Raw genomic sequence first — 26,615 nt, 5'->3', positions numbered from 1 at the left:
CGCTTTACCAGGCATAGGCTAATTGCCACATATCTCAGAAAATTGAAAGTAAATAAATGAGTTTATTTATTTACTAACTGCTTCTTGTTGAATCCGCAATCTTGCCTCTGGATACCTAACATCCTAATAAATGATTGAATGTAAGCACCTATGTCAATTCTAGATGTTAAATGATTGTAAAATTTTATTTAAAAAATTTTTTTCAGATAAATAATATTTTCTCTCCTGGAAGTGAAATAAAACATCTTGGACTGCATGGTTCACGTTTTAAAGATAATCGAAGTAGAAAAGTGAATGGAGAGGAGCAACGCTCGAGGTAAGAAATCAAATAGAAAGCTGCTGTCTTGCTGCAAAAGGTCTGATGTTAAGTATTTGAATGATAACAGAGGGATGGAGAGAAATGGAGAGGTTTTCAAGAAGAAATTGGCTGGAAAAGTTTGATATCTTTTATGAAAACTAATCCTTAGAGGAGTTCCACATTCAGTTTCTTTCTCTTCATGATTTCATTACTTCTAGTAGGTGATCAAAACACATACTTTGCAAAGTGCTGTGCCTGAACTAACTGTAACAGAATTGCTGGAAATGATATAAATGCAGGTCTCTGTGTCCTAATTTAGTTTTATTGATATAGAAACTTTTAGGATATTGTACAAGAAACTCAATTTTAAAACATCCTAGGCAAACCTGATGCACAGTTTGAGTCACTGATCTAAATAGAAGTTGGAGTAAATTATTGTAGAACCAGTGTGGACTCACAGAGTATTGGAGAGTTAATCATCTATCATTTGACTTCTAGAATAAGATTGCTTGATTTAGTTATTAACCAGTTGTTTTGCCTAAGGATTCTGTTATCTTAAAATTTTATTCAAACTCTGGAGAACTTGGGGAAGATCTGCCTTATATAGCCTTTCAATAGCCAAGTAACTTACCAAAAAAGAGGCAAAGTCTTAAGGGTTAGTTGTTGTTATTATTATTATTATTATTATTATTATTATTATTATTTAATAATGCAAGTTATATGTGTAGAATTTTGCTTAAACCATGTTTACCTTACTAACCACCTGTATTTGTGTCCTTAATGAAAATGAAAATCTAACAGGATTGTTTACAGAGCGTGTCCAATGCAGCTACAAATCTGTATAATAACAATATGATTGTTCAGATAGATTTACTTACATTTTTTTTCTAATAAAGTACCCTCCTTTGGTTTGAGATTTCTAAAATAACCCCAATGATAAAAGACGCCCAATATTTAAAAATGCAATAAAAATGAAGTAAAAACTTTGATTTTCTTTGGCACAGTTGAACTTTACAGAGACAAACTTCAGTAATAAAATTTATTTACACTTGCATTGGTTCACTTACTCTATATTTAGAGAGTTTGAGATAGTAAATCCTGTGTACAATGGTGCAGAGTTTTGAAGAAGGTGAAAAAAACTTAGTCATACTCGAAAGTGTCAGAGTGCAGTTCACTTGATTTTCTCTGGAGAATAGTTTGAATTGTTTTGGAATTAATCACGAACTATTTAGTTGCAAATGTTCAAAACACAAGCCCACTGGAGGTCCTTTGAAAATTCAAGGCTAAATCTCCAAAGCCTTTAGCTCAATTTTGCTCAGAGAATAATATCCGAAAACACAAATACCATTTTCTCAGGTTGGCCTCAGCCCATTCTTGATGGGATTAAAGGGCTCACAGTAAAAGCAGGGACTTTGGAGTAATTGCCACCAGAATTTGACACTTTCACTACCACTTACTGCCCGTGAAATTGTGTGCAAGTTAACTTACTCTCTCTGTGCCTTAGTATCACAACTTCAAAGATGGCTGTTGTGACTATTATAATTTTATTGTTTTTTTTAATCATAATCATTTATATATTAAGTCTAACACAAAGAATTGTCAAATGTTGTGCAAATGGTCCAAGAAGGAGAAAGGGGTAGTAAAGAATTGTAGGAGCTTGAGATAGGGGATTTCCTCTTTCAGAAATCTCTCTTCAGATTTCTTGGGGCAGACTGCTCAGGGATCAGCATTAGGAGACAGAATGTGTTATTTGTCTTGAGGATAAGAGGGAGGATGAGACAGGGAAAGGGGAGAAATTAGAAAATGAACGTGAAGATGCAAATTACTCTTGGGTATTTTGAGGCAAGTTCTTCAGGTAGGACAGTCAAATTCTGGCACTGACTGGTTTACTATAGACCGCGTCGTTCCTGAGACTCTAAGTACTGTCCCATTCCTACAAAATGCTAGTATAGACTTCCAATATAACACTTTAATAGTATTTAATAGTACCTAGATATTGTAATCACTTATACTTTCATTAGTATCTTGTCTTTCAAAACAGTACAATACAAGTTGTTTTCTATGTCATGCTTAAAAATACATATAGTCAACATTTTTCACCACTCATTCATTCTTCAATACGTTGTTTGGTATACATTCTCATTATTAAAATTACCAAAGTTTTTTTTTCTTTTTAATTAAATAAAAATAGATACAAAAGTGCACAAATCATAAGTGCATAGCCTGATGAAATGTTATAAAATAAACACACCTACATAGCCTGCACTTAGATTAAGAAATAGGACATCACTGGCACCACAGAAACCACTCTCATGACCCCTCTTAACCACTAACGTCTTTCTGTTCCCCAAGGATAACCACCATCATAACATCTCATACCATAACTTGGTTTTGAAATTTACATAATTTAAGCCTTACAGGGTGAAAATAATGGAGATGGGCTGCTTAAATACCCCTCCAGAAAGAACTCCTTGCCAAATGCTGGACTGTGGTTAGCTGACAGCCTCTAGTTGTGAGCTTCTGCATGGTCTGCCTCAGCTTTTGAACCAAGGCCACACTATTTTTGGTGATCCCCAGTCAATGACTAACTCAGGTGGCAGTAACTTAAGGACATGCTCATCTTAGAGGAGCCCACAGGCAATTGCTAAACAAGCTAGTGGCAGAGGGCCTGGCCATTTCTACCCAAAGAGGATTGCACTAATTGTTAGTCTTTGCTCCAGAATTCCCTCACTGGGCTAGAAGAAATAATCAGATTTGCACCATGCTCTGACAACTCCCTTTGCTCAATTCTGCTTCCCCTTTTTTCCTTTCCTGGGTATTACCCCCACTCCCAAACTTTTTTTCTGAGTCACAGAATCTGTTTTTTGTCTTTCTAATTCTATTTAGTATTATATTAATGATTTTTACAGACTTACTTTTGGACATTTGGGTTGTTTTCACTTTAGACTATTGTGAATAAAGATACTATGAACATAGGTGCAAGATTTTGTGGACATGTTTTCAGTTTTTTGGACAAGTTTGTATTTCTGAATGGAATTGTTGGATCTAACAGTTTTCTAATAAATAACAAAAGAGAGTTCCAGTTGCTTCATATCCTTACCAAATTGTCAATGTTTTTTATTTTTTCTAGAATGTGTGAAGGGATATCTCATGGTGATTTTACTTTGTATTTCCCTAATGACCAATCATGTTTGGCACCTTTTAATATGCTTATTTTCTACTTTTCAGTCTTTTTTCATGTATTTTATCCATTTTTATTATATTGTTTGATTTTTATTTTTAACTTGAAAAAGTTATATATTTGGGTAACAAGTCTTTTGTCAAATACATGTATTGTGAATATTTCGCCAGTCCATCTTGCCTGTTTATTTTCTAATGATATTTTTTAATGTGTAGAAGTTTAATTTTTGATGAAGTTCAATTTATCAATTTTTTATTTTATTGATAGTATTTTTGCGTGTTCTAAGAAATCTGTGTCAATCCAGGATCATGAAGATGTTCTCCTAGGTTTTCTTCTAGAAGTTTTATAGTTTTAGCTCTTATGGTTAGGCATATTATCGATCTCGAATTAATATTTTGTGTGTGAAATAAGATATTTTTTGTCAAAATTTCTTTTTTTTATTGTGGTTTTCTGAACTTCTCCTTAAAGCATTGAATAAAAATTGTACCTAATTTGATGTAAGGAGTAAAATTGAACTGAAAGGTGGAGAGAACATTCAGTGGATTAATTCTTGTTAATATTCATATGTCTTTAAAGAAAGAGACCCACACAGATAAATATACTTTCACACTCACTCATATATACACATATTGTAAAAGAACAAACAGTTGGGCACAAGACAAAATGTAGTCTGACCTCAAGTTGACTGAAGAAATAAGTACAATGTTAAAAACCAAAGGGAACATGGAAAAGGCAAGAAAATAATGTAGCATATTATGCTAGCTCCATCAGGGATTCAAATAACTAAGAGAAGAAACAGAGAAAAAGAACATTGATGATATCGTCTTTAAGATAAGTGTTGAGTTTCAGGATCTTATTTATTTTCAAGCTAAAAATATAGCATTAGACTTCTCAGTGAGTAACATATGCCCAATTTGGGGCTCAGAGATACATAGCTGTCTGAAAGGGGAGAAGTCACTTTGATTTAAAGATTAATACAAAATTAAGGCCTATTCATTTTGGAATTGTGCTTTTAGAAATTTCTAACTTTTTACATAAAAATAGTTTATTTATTTTCAAATTAGAGCATTAAAAAAGTCTTAAGGTCTATCTTCTCAACTTTCTACTTAAGAATTCCGTTTTAGAGATAAAAGAAAATTGTTTTTCCTGCCTTTGATGGAAAACGTACTATGGATTTGTCATACATAGACAAAGAACATTAGATCAAAATAATTGGGAGCAGATACCTCTGGACAACTGCTATTTTAAAGCTGATGTACTCTGTCTTTGATGAAAGAGAGAGAGGAAAAGCGAAATCAAGTAAATACTTGTGTGAAATATTTCCCCAATTAATCATAGTTGCTGAAAATTCTATATATTTAGAGCTACTTTTTAAATAAATATAATGATTGATAATTTAGAAGCAAGAATTTGCAAAATTAGTTTTTATATTTTGTAGACATAGAATGAAAATATTTCAAATTTTCAAATTATACATACGTTTTCTCCCCAAAATGGAAAAAGGATATCATATTATCATGCTATATGCAAATTTACATTATCTTTATGCATCTTAGAAATCCAATCAATAAATCAATTCTTTTTGATGGCATATTCTCTATCAGTTTAAGTAAAGATACAATGTAATGGTAATATTGTTATACAGCAGTGTTGCATGTGGGTCCTGGCTTCAAATTTTTTCCTTTCCTTTCCTTACTTTCCCTTCCCTTCCTTTCTTTTCATTTCCTTTTCTCCCTTTTCTATCTTCTTTTCTTTCTTTGTGTCTATAACAAAGCTAGAGGGAAAAAAACAAGTTAAAAATTAAAGCTTCAAGATAATCGGGCTACCTCATTAGTCTTTGCTATTTAATTTAATTCTCTTCAAAGTAAATTGCTTCTATATAGCTCTGATCTTCAGGGACCAAAAAGGAAGTGCTAAAATATAATTTTGGAGATAGAACAATGAATTCTGTCTATTAAAATGACTTTTTAAAATTCGAATGAAAACAACTTTATAATTTTCTACATGTAGGAAAATCATTTTGTAATTTGTTATATTTTTCTTCTTTAACTTTTTTCTACAAGATCAAATTAAAGAAAAACACAAAATCTGTTTTAAAACTATAAAATCATAGTCTGAGAAGGAAAAACCATCAGAGCAAAGAAGATGTAGGGATTTAGGTGCAAGGAATTAGCAGGTCAAATATGCTGAAGTGGAATAATTAGTGTAAGCTGGTAATAAAGGGCTGCTAAGGACTAAAAGGGGAAAGAATAGCAGGGTGGTTCATTGGCGGGTGACCTCCGCAGCCACTCTGTGCAGCAAAGAAAGGAAGAGCTTACAACAGAGCTGTGAGTTACCCATCCGAAGAAAACGTGCATATAAACCCGAAACTTTCTAAGTTATAAGTACAAAGTAAATGCTTTGTTAAAATCGTTTCAGTTAAATATTGTATAAAAACTTTTGACATTAATCACCAAGTTTATTTAGGCAAAATACACACCTTAAGATTTATCTTCTAGTTTATATATTTACTTATATTTGAATGCAATATCACTACTATTTATCATATTGCTTTAGAAAATATTAAGCATAGATAGAATGATACTCTCTCAATTATTTATACTTATATTAAGCCTAACTGGTCAGCAGGGCGTGTTGACTCAGAGTCCATTCATCTGCAGGTAGTTGCTCAATGGGTAGGAATAGAGTTTAGAGGAAAAAGGACCAGACTTGCAGATCCAAGCTTGTTGAATGTTGGCATGTTTAAGAGGAATTTTTGACATATTTGGAGAAGTTAACGAAAAAAAGCTTGACATACTTATGATACAAGCAAAATAATTTACTATTAGTTCCATTTATTTAATCAAACTGATATTTACTGAGTGCATTTAATTTACCAGAAAGTGGTCAAGACATTAATGATAAAACAGTGACAGAAGGAACAACAGCCTCTGCCCTCAGGAAGCTCCCTTTTAACAAGCTAATCAATGGATTTACACTGAATTCTGAACTCCAGTGAAGAGGGAGATCAGGCAGAACTACAGGAGCTAGGTGAGGTTTTGGAAGAGAAAGAAGATGGCATTAAACAAGGAATGCCAGAAAGAAGAATGGGTGAGATGATCAAGAAATAGTGCAGGCTGGGTTTAAATGAGCAAGAGAGTTGTATAGGAAACGGAAGTGCCTTTCCTATAGCAGATTGTGAAGTACCTGGGAAATCTAGGAAGTGACTACAATTCCAATGCAGAATAAACCATAGTGCAATTTTGGATTAATTTTACATGATTATAAAATCTTAGCATTAATATTATTTTAAAAAACTGCTTGGAACATTAATGACATTGAATGTAACAGTAATACTAAATATTTATATATATTTTAAATAGAGTAAAAAATCATATTCCAAACATTAAGTAAACAGATACATTTATAAGAAATTTAACATTAAGCTTAAATTATCATTTAATACAAATTAGCAAATAATACTAATAATTTTGTCTCACAAAAAATTAAAAGTAGACATTATATAAAATGTGGATAATTTCAATAAGCATAAAAATGCTATTTTATTAAACAGCATTTGTCTTCAATAAATAAAGCATATAAGAGGTGTTATGGTTGAGTTTTGTGTAAATTTCTCTAGCTTAGAAAAGTACTTTAAAAAGTGCTTTTTGAACTAATTGTAGTCAGAGGAATAAAGAGATATAGTTGTAAGGCAAATCAAAATATTTTACTTTGACTTTGTATGCTTCAAATAATTTTCTTTTTTTTTTTGACAACTTTGAGGAGATATTTTATGAATAAACCATCTCTGCTTGCTATCCTTTAATTGAATAGAAAACTTAGATTTTGTCCTAATGAAAGCATAACTAGTTCTCTTCTTTAGTTGAATAATGCATGAAAGCAGAGTCTCATGCACAATATGTATATTGGTTTCAAAATCATCATTATTTTATTCCTTTTATTTGCAAAATCTTTGAAAAAATAAGAATTATTTTTGTAATAATAAACACTTTGCTTTATCAACTGTCATTTTCTTCTTAAAATTTGGTTATAGAAGCATGCTTTCTAAGTTAGTTCACTTTTGCTCAATTCCAAATTTTAAAGCATTTAACTCTGGAATATGTCTCAAGATTAAAATTGTTCATATTTTTTTTGATTGCCACATTTTATATATTTAAACATAATGTGGTAAATAGGAGACCAAAAATTATGAATGTAATTACTACCAGTTTTGCTGAGGTTTGGGAATTTAGTGTTATAGTAAATAAAGTATAATTGAATAAATATGATTAGAGAAATAATAAAACACTTTTAAGAGTGTTTGAACATAGCTAGTTCTGTAGTAGCATGTAAGATGAACTAGAGAGAAGAAACACCAATCAGAAAACAAATCTGACTGTGTACATGGGAGGAAATCTATGAAATACATGTGCTTCAAACATAGCTTAGTTGACATGGGTGATATTGAAGGGTGCTTAAAATTCCTTTGGTAAGTATGTATGTACAACAAACCTCTGATCTCTAATTATTATGAAAGATTATGAGATTAAATTTAAATGTAAAAAAACTCATAGGTTGAAGGTTACTTTTTTTGTATATTGTGGTTATTATGTTTTTTTGTATTCAATCTTTTAGTTGTCTGTTAATTATAAATGTAAATGAGCATGATATATATGAAATATATTTAATATAGGTAGTTGATACTTTTCATTCTTAACGTGCTATATAATTCACATAGTGCTTCTATTCACTCAGCAGTTTCACTTACCACATGTCAGATACTGTGCTAAAATGCTGGTTATGTGAGAGATAAGATGATCGATCTGGTTCAATCGAGAGATATAAATAAATACAAATACCAATTGAATATTTTTATAATCAAAAATTGTGGTAAGGTTCATAAAGAAAATAAAATAATAGAGTCTTACAAAAAAGAATAATGAGAGAAAATTTCCTAGGGAGTGATTATTGAGCTGAAATTGGAAGATTGAATAGGACTTAGCAAGTTTAGGAGTTAGGAAAGGGCAGTGATGGGAAAAGACTTATTTAATGTACCAGAAGGTTTTCAAGAGTCTGGCCTGCTAGTTATTTGAGCTGAAAGAAAAGCAGCCCGACTGGAACATGAGGAGTGAGAGGGATCACGTAAAAGTTGAAGAGATGGGCCAGAACAGATCATGTAGATTCCTTAGGCCATAGTAAAGGATCTAGGATTTATTAGAAACTATTAAAATGTTTTAATAGAGGTGTAATATAATCTAGTTTGTAATTTCCTTTGCTATGAAAAGAATGGATTGGAGGATCAAAAGATTAGAAGTGGCAAGGCAAATGAGTAAGTTGTGCTAGCTTATGAAATATTTAAAAGAAACTTTAATAAAATTGCCGCACGTTGTTTTTAAATAAAAATTGTTAGGGATTGAATTATGCTTAAAATATTTTCAAATAATTTATTTTTTATGGGCCTTAAAACATTTAAAGTAATGCTATCAATCCAATGTTAATAATTTAAAAAATTGAAAATCTTATTTTTATTTCTGAGGAATCTTATGAGTGAACAAATAGTTTTTGTGTCATTCCTTTGTATATCTAAGCAAATGCCCTGTACACATTTCTCATGTTCATAACTAACTATTAAAATATTATATTGCTGAGTAAATTGATCTTCAGTGTGTAAATTGAATGTCTTGGGGTAGAATTTACTCAGGTATGAGACACATTAATTACAATATTTGGTAAATTTCAAATATAAGAACTAAAGATGAAATTTCAGGGCTTATCTCTGTGAATTGCGGGCTTGGGTTTTTGAATCGGCCTCTTATGTTTTCTTAGTTTTGTCTGGAAAACACAGAACACCTGGAAAAGTCGGCGATACCACATTATGTTAATTGATACAGGAAACTCAATATACAGCCCCAAATTTACTTTCAGAATTTTTATTATTTAGATAGTTTATATAAACATATTAAGCAAGACATTGCCTCTAGTAGTGGTCTTCAAACTTTGAATTTGCTTGGGCATTTTGAAAATATATATATTCCTGTACACACTTTTAAGTTGACCTCTAAATTTCTTACTATTTTTTAGAAATACAAAGGTATGAAATTCACTATATTATAAATATTGAGATTTTAATATGAATCTGTTAAAACTCTTTATAAATGTATCTCGTGGAATCTAAAAATCATAATGGTTTGTTACCAACATTCATTTAAAAAATACATGGAAAGCTCTTATGTAACAGCTAAAACAAATTCTTTGTTTTCTTGAAGTCATATTTACTTTCCACTTTCTTAATGACTTTTGTTTTAATGTAATATATATTTGTGGTTAAAAATTTTTTACTTTCCACTTTCTTAATGACTTTTGTTTTAATGTAATATATATTTGTGGTTAAAAATTTTTTATCCATCATCTTTTTTGTAGTTTTATGCAACAAAAAGTATATATTTTGAAATTTTAAAATAATTTATGATAAAACTAAAACTTTGTCATGATTGAATTAGAATTATTAGTAGCACACATTGTTTTGATTTTTATTAAAAAATTAAAGCAATATATTGGAAATGTCTCTCTAAATGAAATTTACAGAAGAGGTTTTATAGTTCTTTGATTAAAGGAGAATTTAATAATGAACTATTAAAAAAGAAGTTGAAAAACAGTTCCATTTATAATTACGTCAAAAAAATAAAATATTGAAGCATATATTTAACCAAGGAGGTGAAAGATCTATATATTGAAAACTATAAGACAGTAAAGTAAGAAATTAAAGAAGAGACAAGTAATGGAAAGCTTTTTTGTGCTCATTGATTAGAAGAATTAATATTGTTAAAATGTCCTTATTACTCAAAGCAATATACAAATTCAATGTAATCCTTATCAAAATTCCAATGACATTGTACACAGAAGTAAAACAAACAATCCTAAAATTTGTATGAAGTTGTAAAAGACCCCAAATAGTCAAAACAATATTGAGAAAGAAGAACGAAGCTGGAGATATCACACTCTGATTTTAAACTATATCACAAAGCTATAGTAATTAAAATAGTATGCTAATGACAAAAAAATACAAAGATCAATGAAAGAGAATAGGGATCGTAGGACTAAAATCATATGTATATAGTCAATTAATATACTACAAAGAAACAAAGAATATAAAATGGAAAAAGGACAGTTTCTTCAGTAAATGGTGTTGAGAAAATTGAACAGACACATGCAAAAGAATGAAACTGGACCACTATCTTTCATTATACACAAAACCTAACTCAAAATGGATTTAAGACTTGAACATAAGACTTGAAACCATAAAACTCCTGGAAGAAATCATGGGCTATCAGCTCCCTGACATAGGTCTTAGCAATGATTTTTAATCTGACACCAAAAGCAGAAGTGACAGAAGCAAAATAAATAAGTGGGGATATATAAAACTAAAAAGTAGGTACACAGTAAAGGAAACCATCAACAAAATGAAAAGAAAACCTATTGAATGGAAAAAAAAATTGCAAATCATATATATGATAAGGGGCTAATATCCAAAATACAGAAAGAATTCATAAAACTCAGTCTCTAAAATAAAATGAATAATTCAATTAAATTTCTGCAAATCAGCAGAAAATCTGAATAGAATAGGCATTTTTCCAAAGACGACATGCAGATGGCCAACAGATACAAGAAAAGATGTTCAACATCATTAATCATCATTAGGGAAATGTAAATCAAAAGCACAATAAGATATCATTTCACACCTGTTGGAATGGCAATTATCAAAAAGATAAAAAATAAGTATTGGCAAGGATGTGGAGAAAAGCAAACCCTTGTGCACTGTTGGTGAAAATGTAAATTGATGCAGCCACTGTGGAAAACAGGTTCTTCAAAAAATTTAAAAATAGAACTACAGTATGATCTAGAAATCCCACTTCTGGTATCGGAAGAAAATAAAAATACTAACTCAAAAAGATATATACACTCCTATGCTCACTGCAGCATTATTTATAATAGCCAAGATATGGAAACAACCTAAGTAGCCATTGATGGATGAATGAATAAAGAAAATGTAATATATGTCTACACAATAGAATGTTATTCAGCCATAAAAAAAGAATGAAATTCTCACATTTGTGACAACATAGATAGACCATGAAGCCACTAAGCTAAGTGAGATAAACCAGAGAGAAAAAGCTAAATGCCTGTGATCTCTGGTATATGTGGAATCTAAAAATAAAAATAGGAAACCACTACGATCATGGATATGGAAAACACATTGGTGGTTTCCAGAGGTGGGGAATGAAAGGTGGGAGAAATAGGCAACTGTTTTTTGTTTGTTTGTTTTAATTTAAATATTTTTTTTTTTTAAAAGGAGACTTTTCTAACACCAGTATTTCAGTTTTTCTATTCGTCGATGAATTAGAGGTTTTTATACCTTTCGGGATGTTCCATAATGGCACATCAGATCTCAAACAGATCAGTTTTAGGAAAGTGTGCCAAGGCAGTTTGGGTGCTCTAAAATTGACTCCTCAGACCTACCTTTCCCTTTGGGAGGTCTCTTGCCTACAGAATTTTGTACTCTCTAGCTACTGACTAACCATTTAATTTGCACATTCCCTCTTTTCCTTGTGGTTGTCAGTCAAAGTGAAGTGATTTTTAAAACTGCAATATTTATAACATTAGAGAGAAAAAATGCTATTTTAAAATGCAGTGATGTCAATTCAACACTTCTGGTTCATTTTTTAAGGTTTAAAATGGATTTATAGTTTTCTTTTATATGGACGTAGAAACACATTTTGCTTCAGTGGAAAATCTGAACATTATTAAGCTGCCTATAATTTTGCATGCAGAATTATTTTGCTATTTTTTAATAATGAATGCTGGAATTTTTCATACAGTATAAAGACATGTAGCTATGACTTTGGTTCTTGGTTTTCTGTACAATATTTTAATTCTCCATCTTATTTTACTTGCCCATATCTCCCCTTAAATCCTCCATTTTTGTTTTCTCATTGATGGAACAATAATGTCTACTCACCTTGCACTGTGAGGTATCATTGATTTTTAAGTTCCTAAAACACTGTCAGTGTCTTGGCAAGAGATTATATTTAAATATAACTTTTTTTCAGCATGTGACTTTTTCCAAAGTTCAACTTGATTAATATGCTTCTTGAATCTATGCAGATTTCCAATATGTTTGTTGAAATGTTGATGAAAATTTGCACAGTGAATATTACTTAGAGGGGAGGTATGTAGAAAGCCTATTGGCTTTTATATGTGTATTAGAATAGGAACAATTAATGGTTATAAAATTAATGTTTAGAAGATAAAATATAGAAAGTTAAATTTCACCTAATTTAGTGTACTATGAATTTAACTTTAAAATGTTTTTCTCTTTTTGTATGATTTTTACTTTATCTTATTCTTCCCAATACCTTAACAAAAATCTATTAGTAAGCAGAAAGTAAAGTAGATAAAAGTTTCTTTACTTACCTGGCAATCATTTTTACTTTTTCTTGGGCTTATTACTTTCCTGTAATGTAGAATGACAGGTTTTATCAATACGACGTGATTTTTTTTTTTTTTTAAAAAGAACAACTGTATTTACAAATAAGCATGTGGGCATTCTTGCATATGGTAGTTTTTTGAAATTGAAAGTTAACTCTTATTTTAGGATACGTACGGATGATTGTACATTTATGTACAGAAAAAATGATTATTTCTCATAGAACTCCTACTTAAAGAGAAAAAAGATAACCACAAAGGTAGAAGTCAAGAATAACACTGCATTATTCTCAGGACAGTGTGCCAGTATGTCATTTACAACGCAATCAAGTTATGTGGTCCTAACTTTAATTAATAGTTCTTTCTCTACATAAAGACAATGAAAATGGAATCAAGTTGACAACATTAAACTCAAACAAGAAAAAGAGAGAGAAATAGCCTGGTAACAAGCAGCTATAAGACAATATGGAAAAATTTCTACTGAGGGATTTCCGGGCATTAAAACCATTGCACAAATAAATATACAGGTACAAGGAATGAGATCAGCAGTAATAACAGATGACAAGCTTTACATATTTCATCATGAACTATTTAACAATAACTTTATTTTATCATTTTAACCAACAGATGCATTTTATTTTCATTTCCACTGAGAAGAACAAATGTTTATTACAACGAGGAAAGATTTTCACTTTTGCTGTAATTTTAGCTCTGATCACTCCCAATGGCACCATAAATCTGCCATGGCAAATCCAGATATAATACATTTAATAGCATGCTCTCTTGTTTTCTCACTAAAAAAGAAGCCACTAGAGCTAATCATAGAAACACATCATGATAATCTTTGAGGTTTCTGAAATAGAGATGAATGGATTGAAAATATGGTTTATTTGTGACAATTCAGGTTACACCTGTTGTCCACACATAATAATTAATATCTCCTTCTTTCACACTCAGAGGTATCCTAAATTGGGCAATGATATAACCACACGACTTATAGGTGAGAACAATACCTGGCCCAATAAAATTCACAATATTTACAAATAATTCTTTCAGAGATTATAGGATATAAGAATTAATTGAACAATAAAAAAATAAGTACTATTTTCTAATTTACTAACATGGCCTCTCACATTACTTTAAATAATGTTTTGATTTATTTTCAATTGTTTATCTCAGATCATGAAACTAGCCACTGCAAATTATGAAATGATTGTTACATGTAAGGTCAAAAATGTCCTATTTTTTATATTCATGAACCTTAGAAACTCATTTTGTTTTTATTTCTGTGACAGCTTTTCAAAGGTGTGTAGATTTACATTTTCTTGTCATCTGAACAGTTCCAAGCTCAGAAGTGATAAACATGTTCTGTTAAAATAATTTTTTTGAGGAATTTTTATTATTTATATTTTAAATCCACAATCACTTTTTCCACAATTTATATTTTAAATCCACAATCGATTTTTCTCCCAGAATATTATTTATTTTCTTGTATACTTGAGGAAGTAAGAATTATATAGGTTTTATTCTATAATTAACACATAAACAGTGTATGACACAGAGATACCCACGAACTGGTATTCAAATGAAGATTATAGGAAATTATTTAACTCATTAACTCTGGGTTAGATTTTATGTATACATATAAAAGCCCTTAGGGACATTAAACTTTTATCCTTCTAGTAGAGTACTTTGAGCAAGTCCACAGGCTCTGGGTAATGTCAGCCTGGTTTAGAATCCTGGCTCTCTCACTTCCTAGAGGTATAGCTTTTGTCTAATTAGCCTCCCTAGACTGTTGTTTTCTTATCTTTAGAGCAGAGTACCTGAAAGGATTATGTAATGAAATTCATGTTAAAACCTCAGCATCATGTCTGGCACATTGCAAATTTACAATGGTTCCTGTCTTGTTATAAATCTTTATCCTCAGATTTGGTTCTAGCGGAAATATCTCACATCCTCACTAAAAAATGACAAATTTGTTTTTAGTGTTTGTTCCTCTTAATTCCTAAGGGGTGAGCTAAGTGTCAGGAGCTTTCTAAAAGTAGATTTGCCATATTTAGCAATAAAAATAAAAGACACTAAGTTAAATTTGAATTTCAGATAAATAATTATTTTTTTGGTATAAGTATGTTCTATATTTTTATCCGATGCCATATCTTGAATGTTACTCAAACATGCCATAGGATTCTTTAGTCGTGTTCTCTATGAAGACTTGGGTAAATGATAGATTAGGATAGGACAACTAAAATTAGAACAAATTTTAGTTGTTTATTTAATCTGATGTAGTATTATAAGAGTATAAGTGATGTTTTATTTATTAATATATTATGACTATAATGATAAATTGATTTGAAGTAACTAATATAGTATAAAATAGACAGTGTATACTATTAGGAAAATTGGAAAAAAATAGAAAAGAAATAAAGGTTATTTTAACATGACCAAAAAAATAAACTTAGTCTCTTAAAGTATGATATAAGATCTAACTGTATTTATGATGAAACTTAAAAATGTTCTTCAGAATTGAGAGAGAGATACTTTCCTAAATAAATAAAACCTGAGGAAGTTCAACACTAGAGCTACTTTACAAGAAATGTTAAAGACAGTTCTTCAAATTGAAATGAAAAAAATTATAAACAGCAACATGAAGGCATATGAAAGTGTAAGGCTCAGTGTAAATGTAGATATATAGAAAAATATAAAATAATACACAATAGAAGTTATCAGCTTAAAACAGATTTTTATGTTTTTCTTTTAATATAAACCTCATGATAACCACAAAGAAAATATGTATAGAAGATACACAAATAAAAATGAGAAAGGGATCAAAGCATGTCACTATAAAAAAAATTAATAAAACACAGAGCAAGACAGCAAGAGAGAGTAAGAGAGACAAAAGAAATACAAGATTGACAGGAAACAAGAAAACGATATTAATAAGTCCTTTATCTCAAAAACTACTTTATGTGTAAAGGAATTAAGCTCCTCAATAAAAAAGACATAGGTTGGCTGAATGGATTTTAAAGAATCTCATATGTCATCTATAAGAAACTCACCTTAGATTTAAGGACACACATAGACTAAGAGTGAAAGGATGGGAAAATATATTCCATGGTAACCAAAAGAGAGCAGAGGTGGCAGACAAAATAAACTTTAAATCAAAAATAGTCAGAAGGGACAAAGAGACATTGACTAATAGTAAAAGAGTCAATTCACTAGGAAGATATGGTAATTATAAATAGATATGCGCTAACATTAGAGCAACAAATTATGTAAAATTAAAATGATGCAATTGAAAAAATGAAATAGACTGCAACATATTAATAATAGGAGACTTCAATACTTCATTTTCAATAATGGATAGGGCATCCAGACAGATGATCAATACAGAAACAGGGGACTTTAACAATAACAGGCATAAACAGAACATTCCACCCAAAAGTAGCAGAGTGCATATTCACATCAAGTGTACATAGGACATTCTTCAGGATAGATCACATGTTAGGTCACAAAACAAGTCCTAACAAATTTAAGAAAATTGAAATCACACCGAATATCTTTTCTGGTCACAATGAAATGGAACTAGAAACAATAGCAGAAGGGAAACTGGAAAAATGCACAAATTTGTAGAAATTAAACACCCCACTCTTGAAAAAAATAATAGGTCAAAGAAGAAATCAAAGAAAAATTAGAAAATATCTTGAGACAAATGAAAATCAAAACACAAAATACCAAAATTATGGGATACAGCACGAACAATATTAAGAGGAAAGTTTATAGCAGTGACTACATTAAAAAAATGGGAAGGTTTCAAATAAACAATCTCACTTTATACTTCAAGGAATTAGATAAAGAATAAACTAAACCCAAAGTTAGCAGAAGGAAATAATGAAGATTAGAGAAAAAAATAAACAAAATAGAGAACAGAAAAATCATTAAAAAATCAACAAAACTAGAGTTTGAAAACATTAACAAAGTTGAGAAAACTTTAGCTAGACTAAGAAAACAAAAGAGAAAACTAAAATAAAATAAAAAATGAAAGAGGAGATATAATGACCGGTATCATCACAGAAATACATATTATAAAAAACTACTATAAATAATCATATGACAACAAATTGGATAATCTGAAAGAAATGTATAAATTTCTAGAAATATACCTCCAAACATACCAATCATGAAGAAAGACTGTCTGAACTGATCTACAATTAGTAAGGAGATTGAATCAGTAACCAAAAAATGTCCTAACAAAGATAGCTTTGCTTTCAATCATTTTAAGAATTAATGCCAATATTTTTCAAATTCTTCTAAATAATTGAAGAGAATTGAATGCTTCTGTATGCATTTTATAAGACCAAAGTTCCCCTTAATCTCAAACTAAAGACACTATAAGAAAAGAAAACTTCAGGCCAATATTCCGATGAACATAGATGCAAAATTCTAATCTAAATATTAGCAAACTGAATTTAAGATCACATTAAAAGGATCATACACCACATAAAAATCAGTCAATGACATTAACAGCATGAAGAATAAAATCACATGATTGTCTCAATAGATGCATAAAAATAATTGGACAAAACATCCTTTCATGATAAAAAAAAACACTCAGCAAACTAAGAATAAATGGAAATTACCTCCACATAATGAAAGTCATATATGAAAAGCCAAGAGCTGACATCATACTCAATGGTGAAAAACTGACAGTGTTTTCTCCAAGATCAGGAACAAGGCAAGGATGCCCACTTCCTCACTCGTACTACTTCTATTCAACATATTACTAGAAGTCCTAGCTAGAGCAATTAGGCTATATAATTAACTAAGTAACTCAATAAATAAACAGCTTTCACATCAGAAAGAACAAGTAAAGTTATTTTTATTTGCAGATGACATGATCTACAAACCCTGTGTAGATAGCCCTAAGGATTCCATTAAAAAAAATAATAATAAAACGAAAAAAAAAGAAAGAAAAAGAATTAACAAATTGTTCCTCAAAGTTGCGGGATACAAAAATCAACATAAAATCAGTTGCATTTCTATAACCAACAATAAATAATCTGAAAAGAATATTAAAAGAAACAATCCCATTTACAATCATATCAAAAAGAATAAAATACTAAGAAATAAACTTAATCAAGAAGGCAAAAGACTTGTACTATGAAAACTGCAAAGCATTACTGAAATCAATGAAAGATACAACTAAATGTAAAGACATCTTATGTTCATGGATTGGAAGACAATAGTGTTAAAATGTCCACATGACTCAAAACAATATATAGATACATTGCAATCCCTATTTTAAAAAAATCCTAAAATTCTTATCTTGCACCATTTATACACAAAAATTAAATCTAAATAGATTAAAAGACTTAAATGTTGAGACCTGAAACTGTATATCTCATCAAAGAAAACACATGGGAAAATTTTTGTAACATCGTTCTTGACAATTTCTTGGGTATGATACCAAAAGCACAGTCAACTAAAACAAAAATTGACAGTGGCATCATATCAAATTAAAAAGCTTCTATAGAGCAAAAACAAAACAAGACAAAAACAATCGACAGAGTGAAAAGGAACATCTTTGGAATGAGATAAAACATTTATGACCATATATATGATAAAGGGTTAATAGTCAAAATAGCCTCCAACTCAATAGTTTTTTTTAAAAAAACTAACTAATAAAATAATTAATAAATGGACAGAGTACTTCGATAGACATTTCTTCAAAGAATACATATAAATGTCCAGCAGGTATACGAAAAGATGTCCAACATCGTTAATTATCAGAGAAATGCAAAAAAAAAAAACCACAATGAGCTATGACCTCACTCCTGTTAGCATGGCCGTTATCAAATAATAGTAATAATATTAGTGATAATAATAATAACAGCAACATGTTGGGGAGGAGTTGGAGAAATTGAAATTCTTATGCACTCTTGGCTGCTATAGAAAACAATGTCAAGTTTTCTTTAAAAACTAAAGATACAAATACTGTATAATATAGCAATCTCATTTCTGGGTATTTACCCAAAAGAATAGAAAACAGGATCTGGAGGAGATATTTTCAGTCCTATGTTTATTGCAACATTAGTGACTGTCATTAGGTAGAAACAACCTAAGTATCAGACAAATGGATAAAGAATTGTGGTCTATGCATACAGGAAATAGTGTTCATCTTCATAAAAGAAGGAAATCATCTAATATGCTACTACATAAACAATATTTATGGTTATTAAGTGAAATAAACCAGTCACAGAAGGAAAAATACTCCCGATGCCACTTATATGGTGAACCTAAATTAGTCAAACTCAGAACCAAAAAGTAGAATGAGAGTTAACACAGCCAGGGGGAGGGAGTTCCTGTTCAATGGGCATAAAATTTCAATTACACACGATGAAAAAGTTCCAGAGTTCTCTACAACACTGTGCCTGTTATGAACAATACTGTACATTTAAAAAATTGTTAAAAGGGTTGATCTCATATTTATATGTTTTTTTATCATAAAAATGGCATAAAGATAAATGAAAAAAGTGAGCTTTCTTCACACATTTCTTTCTGAATCCTTTTCAGGCAAGTAAAATTTTCCTGTATTAGGACTCAAGTGTGTTTCACAGGCACTACTGGCTGATTGAGTCTGCATGCCATCCCGAGACTGTTTACATTTGGGTAATCAAATATGTATAACTGCAGTACTGTGACAATATAAAATGATTTGGCTGCTAATGTAAATACATTAGTCACACTACGGTTGCAACTGCTCTTAGTATTTATTAACATAGCTATTAAGAATGACAAAGTTAAAATCTTCCTATCATCTGAAGACTGAAGTAAATTCACAATGAGTCAAAACATCAGTTTGACATTTACGGGCTTCAAATATTCTGGTCATGTAATATGATATTAATGGATGGTTTATTCTCTAGTTAACTTTAATCAGCCTTGCAACTTGGTTGGTAAAAATGAACACAAATAGATATTCACTATTTAATCTGACTTTTCCTAATAGACCATTTAAGAGCTATTAATCGTATTTAGAAAATGATAAGACAGCATAAAAATGTGTACCAAGTAGTTTGAGACTTAACTTTGAAAATGAAATTTAATGTTTTTTTCCTAAGCATGTAGACAACCAATATTTCCTCACATTTCAAAAAATATGAGGACAATCAATCTCACTAGTAAAGTGACAATGGTAACAGTCTTTTTCTCCAAAAACTACTTCTTGGATGAGAAGATAGTTATCTGTATGGCAAACACAAAATACTTTTGAAGAAAGAAAAGGAGTACGGACATTGGTATTGTAATTTGGTTATAAAAATAGAAATTGAGTCTATCTACTGACATAGCAACACATGAGGTTTTTCTTCTCATAATCTTAAAAGAGAAGGCGGGAGGAGAAGGAAGCGAATGTACAAGTGGGATGAGATCTTCGTGCAGAAAATTTTTTAAAAAGGGAGACACTTCAGTGAACAACAGTTATTTGCAAAGATTGTATCTATTCTGTGTTCCATGGCAGAGCACTGATGAGGTGATTAAAAAAACAAAAGCAACAAAATCAGGAAATTCTCAGTAACTGTGAAAAACGTCATATTAGAATATGACACTAGGTCTGAATTCCAGCACTTCCTCTACTAGCTTTGTGACCTTGGGTATATGACTTAACTTTTCCTAATTTCAGTTTTTTCATCCACAAAATGGCATAACAAGAGTATTGATTTGTTGGATTTTTGTGATCATTAAATGAGATAATGAGTGTGAAGCACAGAGTAGAGGTTCAACAAATCTCAGCTCTTACGATGTGATGATAACCTCTGTATTATCTTAGGTCTCAAACTCAAAAATGAACACGAATATTAATACTCACCCTTCCTACCTACAGCCTAGTTAATAGTATTCATGATAATATTTATGTATATACTCTCTCTTTCTACAAGATCAGATTCTATTATTGCAATTTTATAAAAGTTGGGTAAGTTTTAACAGTGCAATATGACATAGACTATGGGAACAGTAGAATAATTTAAATCTTCAGATAAAATTCTCTCCTGAATGCTTACCCACCTTATTTCAGAGCACAGCAAAACAAAAGCTTATTCCTCAGTTAATTACTAGACTGTAATGTCTGGGCAAAGGTAGCAGTGAAAATGGACCTTTACAATTCTGATAGAAACCTTTCTGTCTTTTATTCATTTGAATTTATATATAAACTTTTAAATACTATAGGGCCCTCCTTTAGACACTAGCTCATAGACTGAGGCAAATAAGACTGAGCTGGATTAGACTTCTGGAATAGATAAAATTCACCTCCCCATCCTCCCTTTCTATTCTTGGAGGCAAACCCATATATAGAAATGTTACTTTGCTTCCTGTTTCACAAACAAAACATTCCAAATTCTTAACATTTGTCTATTTATCATGTCTTATACCAGGATGTATAGCTATCTAGATTTCTACAGAAATAAATCCCTTCATTCAATTAAAAAATACTTAATGAATGCCTCCTATGGGCCTACACTTTGCGTTAGATGTTGCAGATAACATGGTTGGATATCTATATGGAGTTCCTGGCTCTAAAGAGTTTACAGTATAGAGGATGACTGATACATGAGATATAATAATATAAATACAAATATAATAATGTTATAGAAACATACAGGAGCAAAGCCCAGCCTAAATTTAATCATTGAAATATTAGAAGTGGTTTCTGAGACAATAATTGAAGAATGAGTCAGCATGACTCAGATAAGAAGTAGTGTGGTATGTATTTGAGGGGCATGGGAGTTTTTGGTAGAGAGAGTCCAAGGAAATAACATGCTTGGAGTCCAAAGCTGAGAGGACATGGTGTATACAAGGAACACCATGGGTTATTTTTAGCTGGAGCAGAGAAGGGCAAAGGGAAAGAAAAAATAAGGATACCACATAAAGCTGAGGAGGACAAGTGTCAGATCATAAAGGACTTTCGTCTTCTAAAAGAATTTGGATATTTCATCATACAAACAAGGTGCATGGACTTTATAAGATATTATTTACTGGAGTAAAATCATCAGGCCTGTGTTTTAGAATCTTCTGGTAGAAAAATGGAAAACTTAGTAGTGGATAAAACTGAAGAAGGAAGATACGTAAGGAGGAAATAATGGTGATTTAGCTGGGCTAAAATAGTGTTGTCAGGCAGAGGCAGTGGTGGGAGGAGAATAAGACAGATGTGAGAGACAGAGAAAGAATCAACTGGAATTGATCATTATTTGTCTGGAAGGTGGAGAAAGGAAGGCCTTAAATTCTAGTATGAGATTGTATGAGTGCCATGCTTTATGGATAGAAATGTTCCTAGCATTCAATCAGTGCTTTTCTTCTTCTGAAAAGTTTATCAGTGCAGGCTGATGTATTTGAAAGTTCTAATTTGTCCTGACATTTTTGCATCTGCCCTGGTTATTGGTTATTGAGAGCTTACTAGGTTGATAGATAAAGTCAGATGATTGAGATCTCTTTCTTACAAAGCTAACAGTTTTCTGGGAGACACTGACACATAAGTTAGCAGTAAAGCAGGATGAGAGCTACAAATGAGACTGATGGAATTTTTAGATGGACACTTGAATGTGTAAGGAAGATCACCCCAGCTATCTCAAGCAATTGTCATTTACTATGAAACACATCTTCTGGAACTGGATTTGGGATTGGCTGCCTCCACCTCCATCTCTCTGCTATCAGCTATGCACACTCTTGTTTTTCCTTCATCTGTGCATCTGAACCACTATCCTCTCTATTTTCAAATCAAGTTCTTCTTGTTTCTGCTTCTTGAAAACTTTGGGTAAGTTTTAACAGTGCAATATGACATAGACCATCAAAGTCTTTCTGGCCTTACTTCAAATATGACATACCACTGGAACTAGCTTTGCTAATGACCTCACCTCTCTGTATTTCTTCTATTTAAAATTGGAACAAGAGTCTGATAGTCCCATCTAAATGTTTTTACATTGGGAACATCAAAGACCCTTGCAAAACCTATGGTTTTGGTGCCATTGGGTTCTTTGCCCATTTCTGGTCTAATTATATAACTAAGTTAAAAAGAAGCTTATCATGGCCATGTGGTCCAGAATTTGGCCACAAAGGATTTGGGACTGTTTGCAGCATATGGAGATGGAAGTACATGTATAGCAGGCTTTTTGAGGGTCAGCTTATTCAATATTTAACATGTAGAACTGGGGCAGAGCAGTGGGCATCCGATATAAAATACATGTGTGTGGGTTTGGGGATGTATGTAGAAGAGAGGAGTCTGGCAGAAAGAAACACATCCCAAAGAAGAAGATGTTAGGGTTGATTCTTGAATAGAAAAAAGAAGGTAGATTGATAAGGAGAGGTTGCATCCTTGTTAACGGTAATTTTAATGACAAGAGCATGGAGGAGTGAGGAGCAAGGCACCTTCAGGAAACAAGTCAAAATAACTGATCATTCTTCATTTTAGTCAGCTAAGAACATGTAAACAGTTGACTGTAACAGTATTTTTTCAAATAGGATTCTGTGGTTCTCCAAGGGTTGTTCAGTAGTTGCAATGGAGCTACAGAGACTTGCAAGTTATAACCTCCTCTTGTTTGTTTCCAAGTAAAGAGAAACTAGAAAAGACATAGCTTTTTCCCCTTTGTATTTAGTTTCCTAGGATTGCTGTAACAAAGCACCACAAACCGGGTGTCTTAAAATAATAGAAACTTATTCTTACAGTTCTGGACACTAGAAATCAAGGTCTTTGCAAGGTTGGTTGCTTCCGGAGGATCTTAGGGAGAAGTTGTTCCATACTTCTCTCCTAGCTTCTGGTGGCTGCCTGCAATGCTTGGAATTCCTTGGACTTCAACTGAATCACTCCAATCTCTGCCTCTACTTTCACATGGACTTCTCCCAAGGACACCAGTCATGAGATTTATGACCCTCCCCAATCCCGTATGACCATTTTTCTTAACTTGATTACATATGCAAAGATGCTATTTCCAAATAAGGTCACGTTCACATGTACTAGGGGGTAGGACTTGAACATATCTTTTTGGGGGACACAGATCAACCTGTGACAAGTGAGGCTTCTCACATGGCATCTGTGACTCTCTGGGGAGTGATTCAGTTGTTTCAGTGGATCCATGGAAACTATCAATTTATAACCTCCTTATCTTCTGTTTTCAAGTGAAGAGAAAACAGAAGAGATATAGCATTAATTTTTTTTCTATTGAATAATTGATGATTTCTTCTGGCCTTCAGACATGTTTTTATTTTGATAGCTGCCATAAGAATTAAAGTAGACAGCTAGCCTGATGATGTATCTTAGGTAAACTACCTTATTTTATTGAAAACAGTTATACCACCTAGGTTATTCATCTGAAAAAAATGAATGAAACCATGAGAACAATATACTTGCGCTGTGTCACATGGAAGGAGAACAGTTGCATGCATACAATGTGGAAGAATCCTTTAGCAGAGGATTGCCTTGGAATGTCCAGCCTTCTGTCATAACTGATGACATCAAGGCTACAAATGGAAGACAAACCACAACGGCGTGTAGCTATAAGGAGAGAAGTAGCTTAAGTCTGATTAACACAAAGGCACTCCAAGAAATACAAGTTGGAGAAGCACAGTCACAGAAATCACAGACATTATGAGCAGTATATACAAAATATTTTTTCAGCCTGGAAGAAGGGGATTAGGAGGGAAGCCCAGGGCCTAGCCTCATCTAAATTTCCAGGAAGTTTATGCCATTTGAGCAGTAGATTTGTGGTGTTAAGGGTTTTCCCTATGAGGGCTGCTCACAGAGCAAGCCCTAGTATAAATACCAAGTTAAATGACAGTAATCCTTGTTGACGCGCAAAGTGTGCCAACCTTACATCTGGCACTCAGTAACACAACATAAATCCACATATCTTTGAAGGGGATTAATCTGTGTTTCCAGTTCATAAAGATGTTTTTAGTAGATATTTTGGCTCTCAGAAATGAGTTTGCCTCCAAAACTTCAGTCACCAACTTTTGGTAGAAAATGCCTCCCCTAAGGAGAAGAGATAATGGCATTTCATTTCTAAATATAGTTTTATATAAACTGTTCTTATGATAGTCATCCAAGTATGGGTTTTTATTGAACAATCCTTAGACTCATCGTAGCATATTGATAATTTTGTAATAGGATACATGAGTTTGATTCTGGAAAGAAAAAAAGTTTTAGGGGAGAAGGTTCACATATAAAACTTTCTCTTTGACATTTTCATCTAGATATTTAACAGCCTTCGCAAACTTAGCATTTCCAAGATAAAAATTTCCTTTAAATCGTCTACTGCTATAAATTTGCAAATTTATGCTTCCATTTTCTCAGGCCATAAACCCTGGAGTCTTCCTTGACTCCTCTTCTTCTTTTAAACTCATATAACTCATCAACTACTTTCAACTCTTACTTTCTTTTTGTTTATGGAAGAGTGCAGACTCTAGCACTAACTACCCTCTTCTAAACCACTATTTTCTTTCACTGTTGAAGGCTTCTCACTCGTTTCCCTGCTTCTATACATGCCCGTACGGTCCCTCCGTCTTGGACCTTCACTGTACACCCTGAATGAAATGGCAATACCTTCCCCTCCCCTTACATTTCACTTTCCTTTATTCTGCTTCATTTTTCTTTTTAGCATTTGTTACCACCTGCATTTTTAAATATGTATTTTTGGCCCAATTATTTTCTGTCTACTTACTAGAGTGTAAGCACTATCATAGCAAGTACTTGTTTTTGTTAGCTGTTGTTGTATCTCATTCTTTAGTGACTCCAATAATATTTGGCACATAGTAGATACTCATGCTTGAGTAAATGAATAAGTGGCTTATTGGTTAAATAAATAAATACATAAAAGATAATTTCATACATATGCTAAAAATTTACCATAATATTTTCCCTTTAGTTTAGTGCAACAGAGACATCTAAAGGTATAATGAAGACCCAAAAGGCAAGGCTAACATGGTAATATTATAATAGTTACTGTAGTCTTTGTTAGGAGTATCATAAGTCTATGAGAACAGTTTCTATAATCTTAAGAAGCAAATAGCCTAAATTACAACCTGATAGACAACCATTTATCTACCTGTACAGGATAAATAAAAACTTAGATTATGGAAAGTTTAAAGCAACGTTGCTTTTATTTCAATATTTGTGTAACTGATAGCTGTTTGACAAATGAGAATTAAATGCATGGAAGGTGCAGTTTGAGGCTACACATGAAAAAGGCAAAAGAAATCCAGCTTGTTGAGGTGACAAGCCATAAATCACATAAAGCAATTGAGATTCAACATATTTGAATGGCATAATGAAAATACCATAATGAAAAATTAAACCATTAAATTTTAAGTGGTCAAATAAAGAAGTTATTAGATATATCAGGTGGCATTTTAAGTCCTTCAAACCATGATGCACATTGATAGAATGGTGAGAATAAATACAAATAGAAAAGGACAACATTGGATGCACTGATCAATAAGTAGTTATTGAGCACGTACTGTATACCAGGCAGTCAAGAAGGAAAAAAAACCACAGTCTGTGCCCCCAGTCTATGGCAAGATAGACACATAAATCAATGACTTCATAATAATGGGAAGTATTCAGTGGCAGATATCTGGCCAAAGTATTGAAGGAGCAAACAGAGAGGAATCTGCCTCTACATGCAAAGGAGC

At 31.8% G+C, this 26,615-nt stretch overlaps 1 long non-coding RNA gene across 1 annotated transcript in view; it reads left to right on the top strand.

Annotated features, from left to right (window-relative positions):
• Positions 1 to 212: 212 nt before the first annotated feature.
• Positions 213 to 26,615, top strand: part of LOC120613439 (uncharacterized) — a 182,419-nt gene continuing 156,016 nt past the window's right edge. Inside the window, exon 1 of the long non-coding RNA XR_005655704.1 lies at positions 213 to 316. This is a non-coding gene — a long non-coding RNA (uncharacterized LOC120613439). The remainder of the gene's footprint in view (positions 317 to 26,615) is intronic.

This window comes from Pteropus medius, unplaced genomic scaffold (assembly GCF_902729225.1).
Source record: "Pteropus medius unplaced genomic scaffold, Ma_sr-lr_union100, whole genome shotgun sequence".
NCBI classification, from domain to species: domain Eukaryota; kingdom Metazoa; phylum Chordata; class Mammalia; order Chiroptera; family Pteropodidae; genus Pteropus; species Pteropus medius.
Note: the sequence above shows the minus strand (reverse complement) of the source record. Positions and strands in the feature narration are given on the sequence as shown.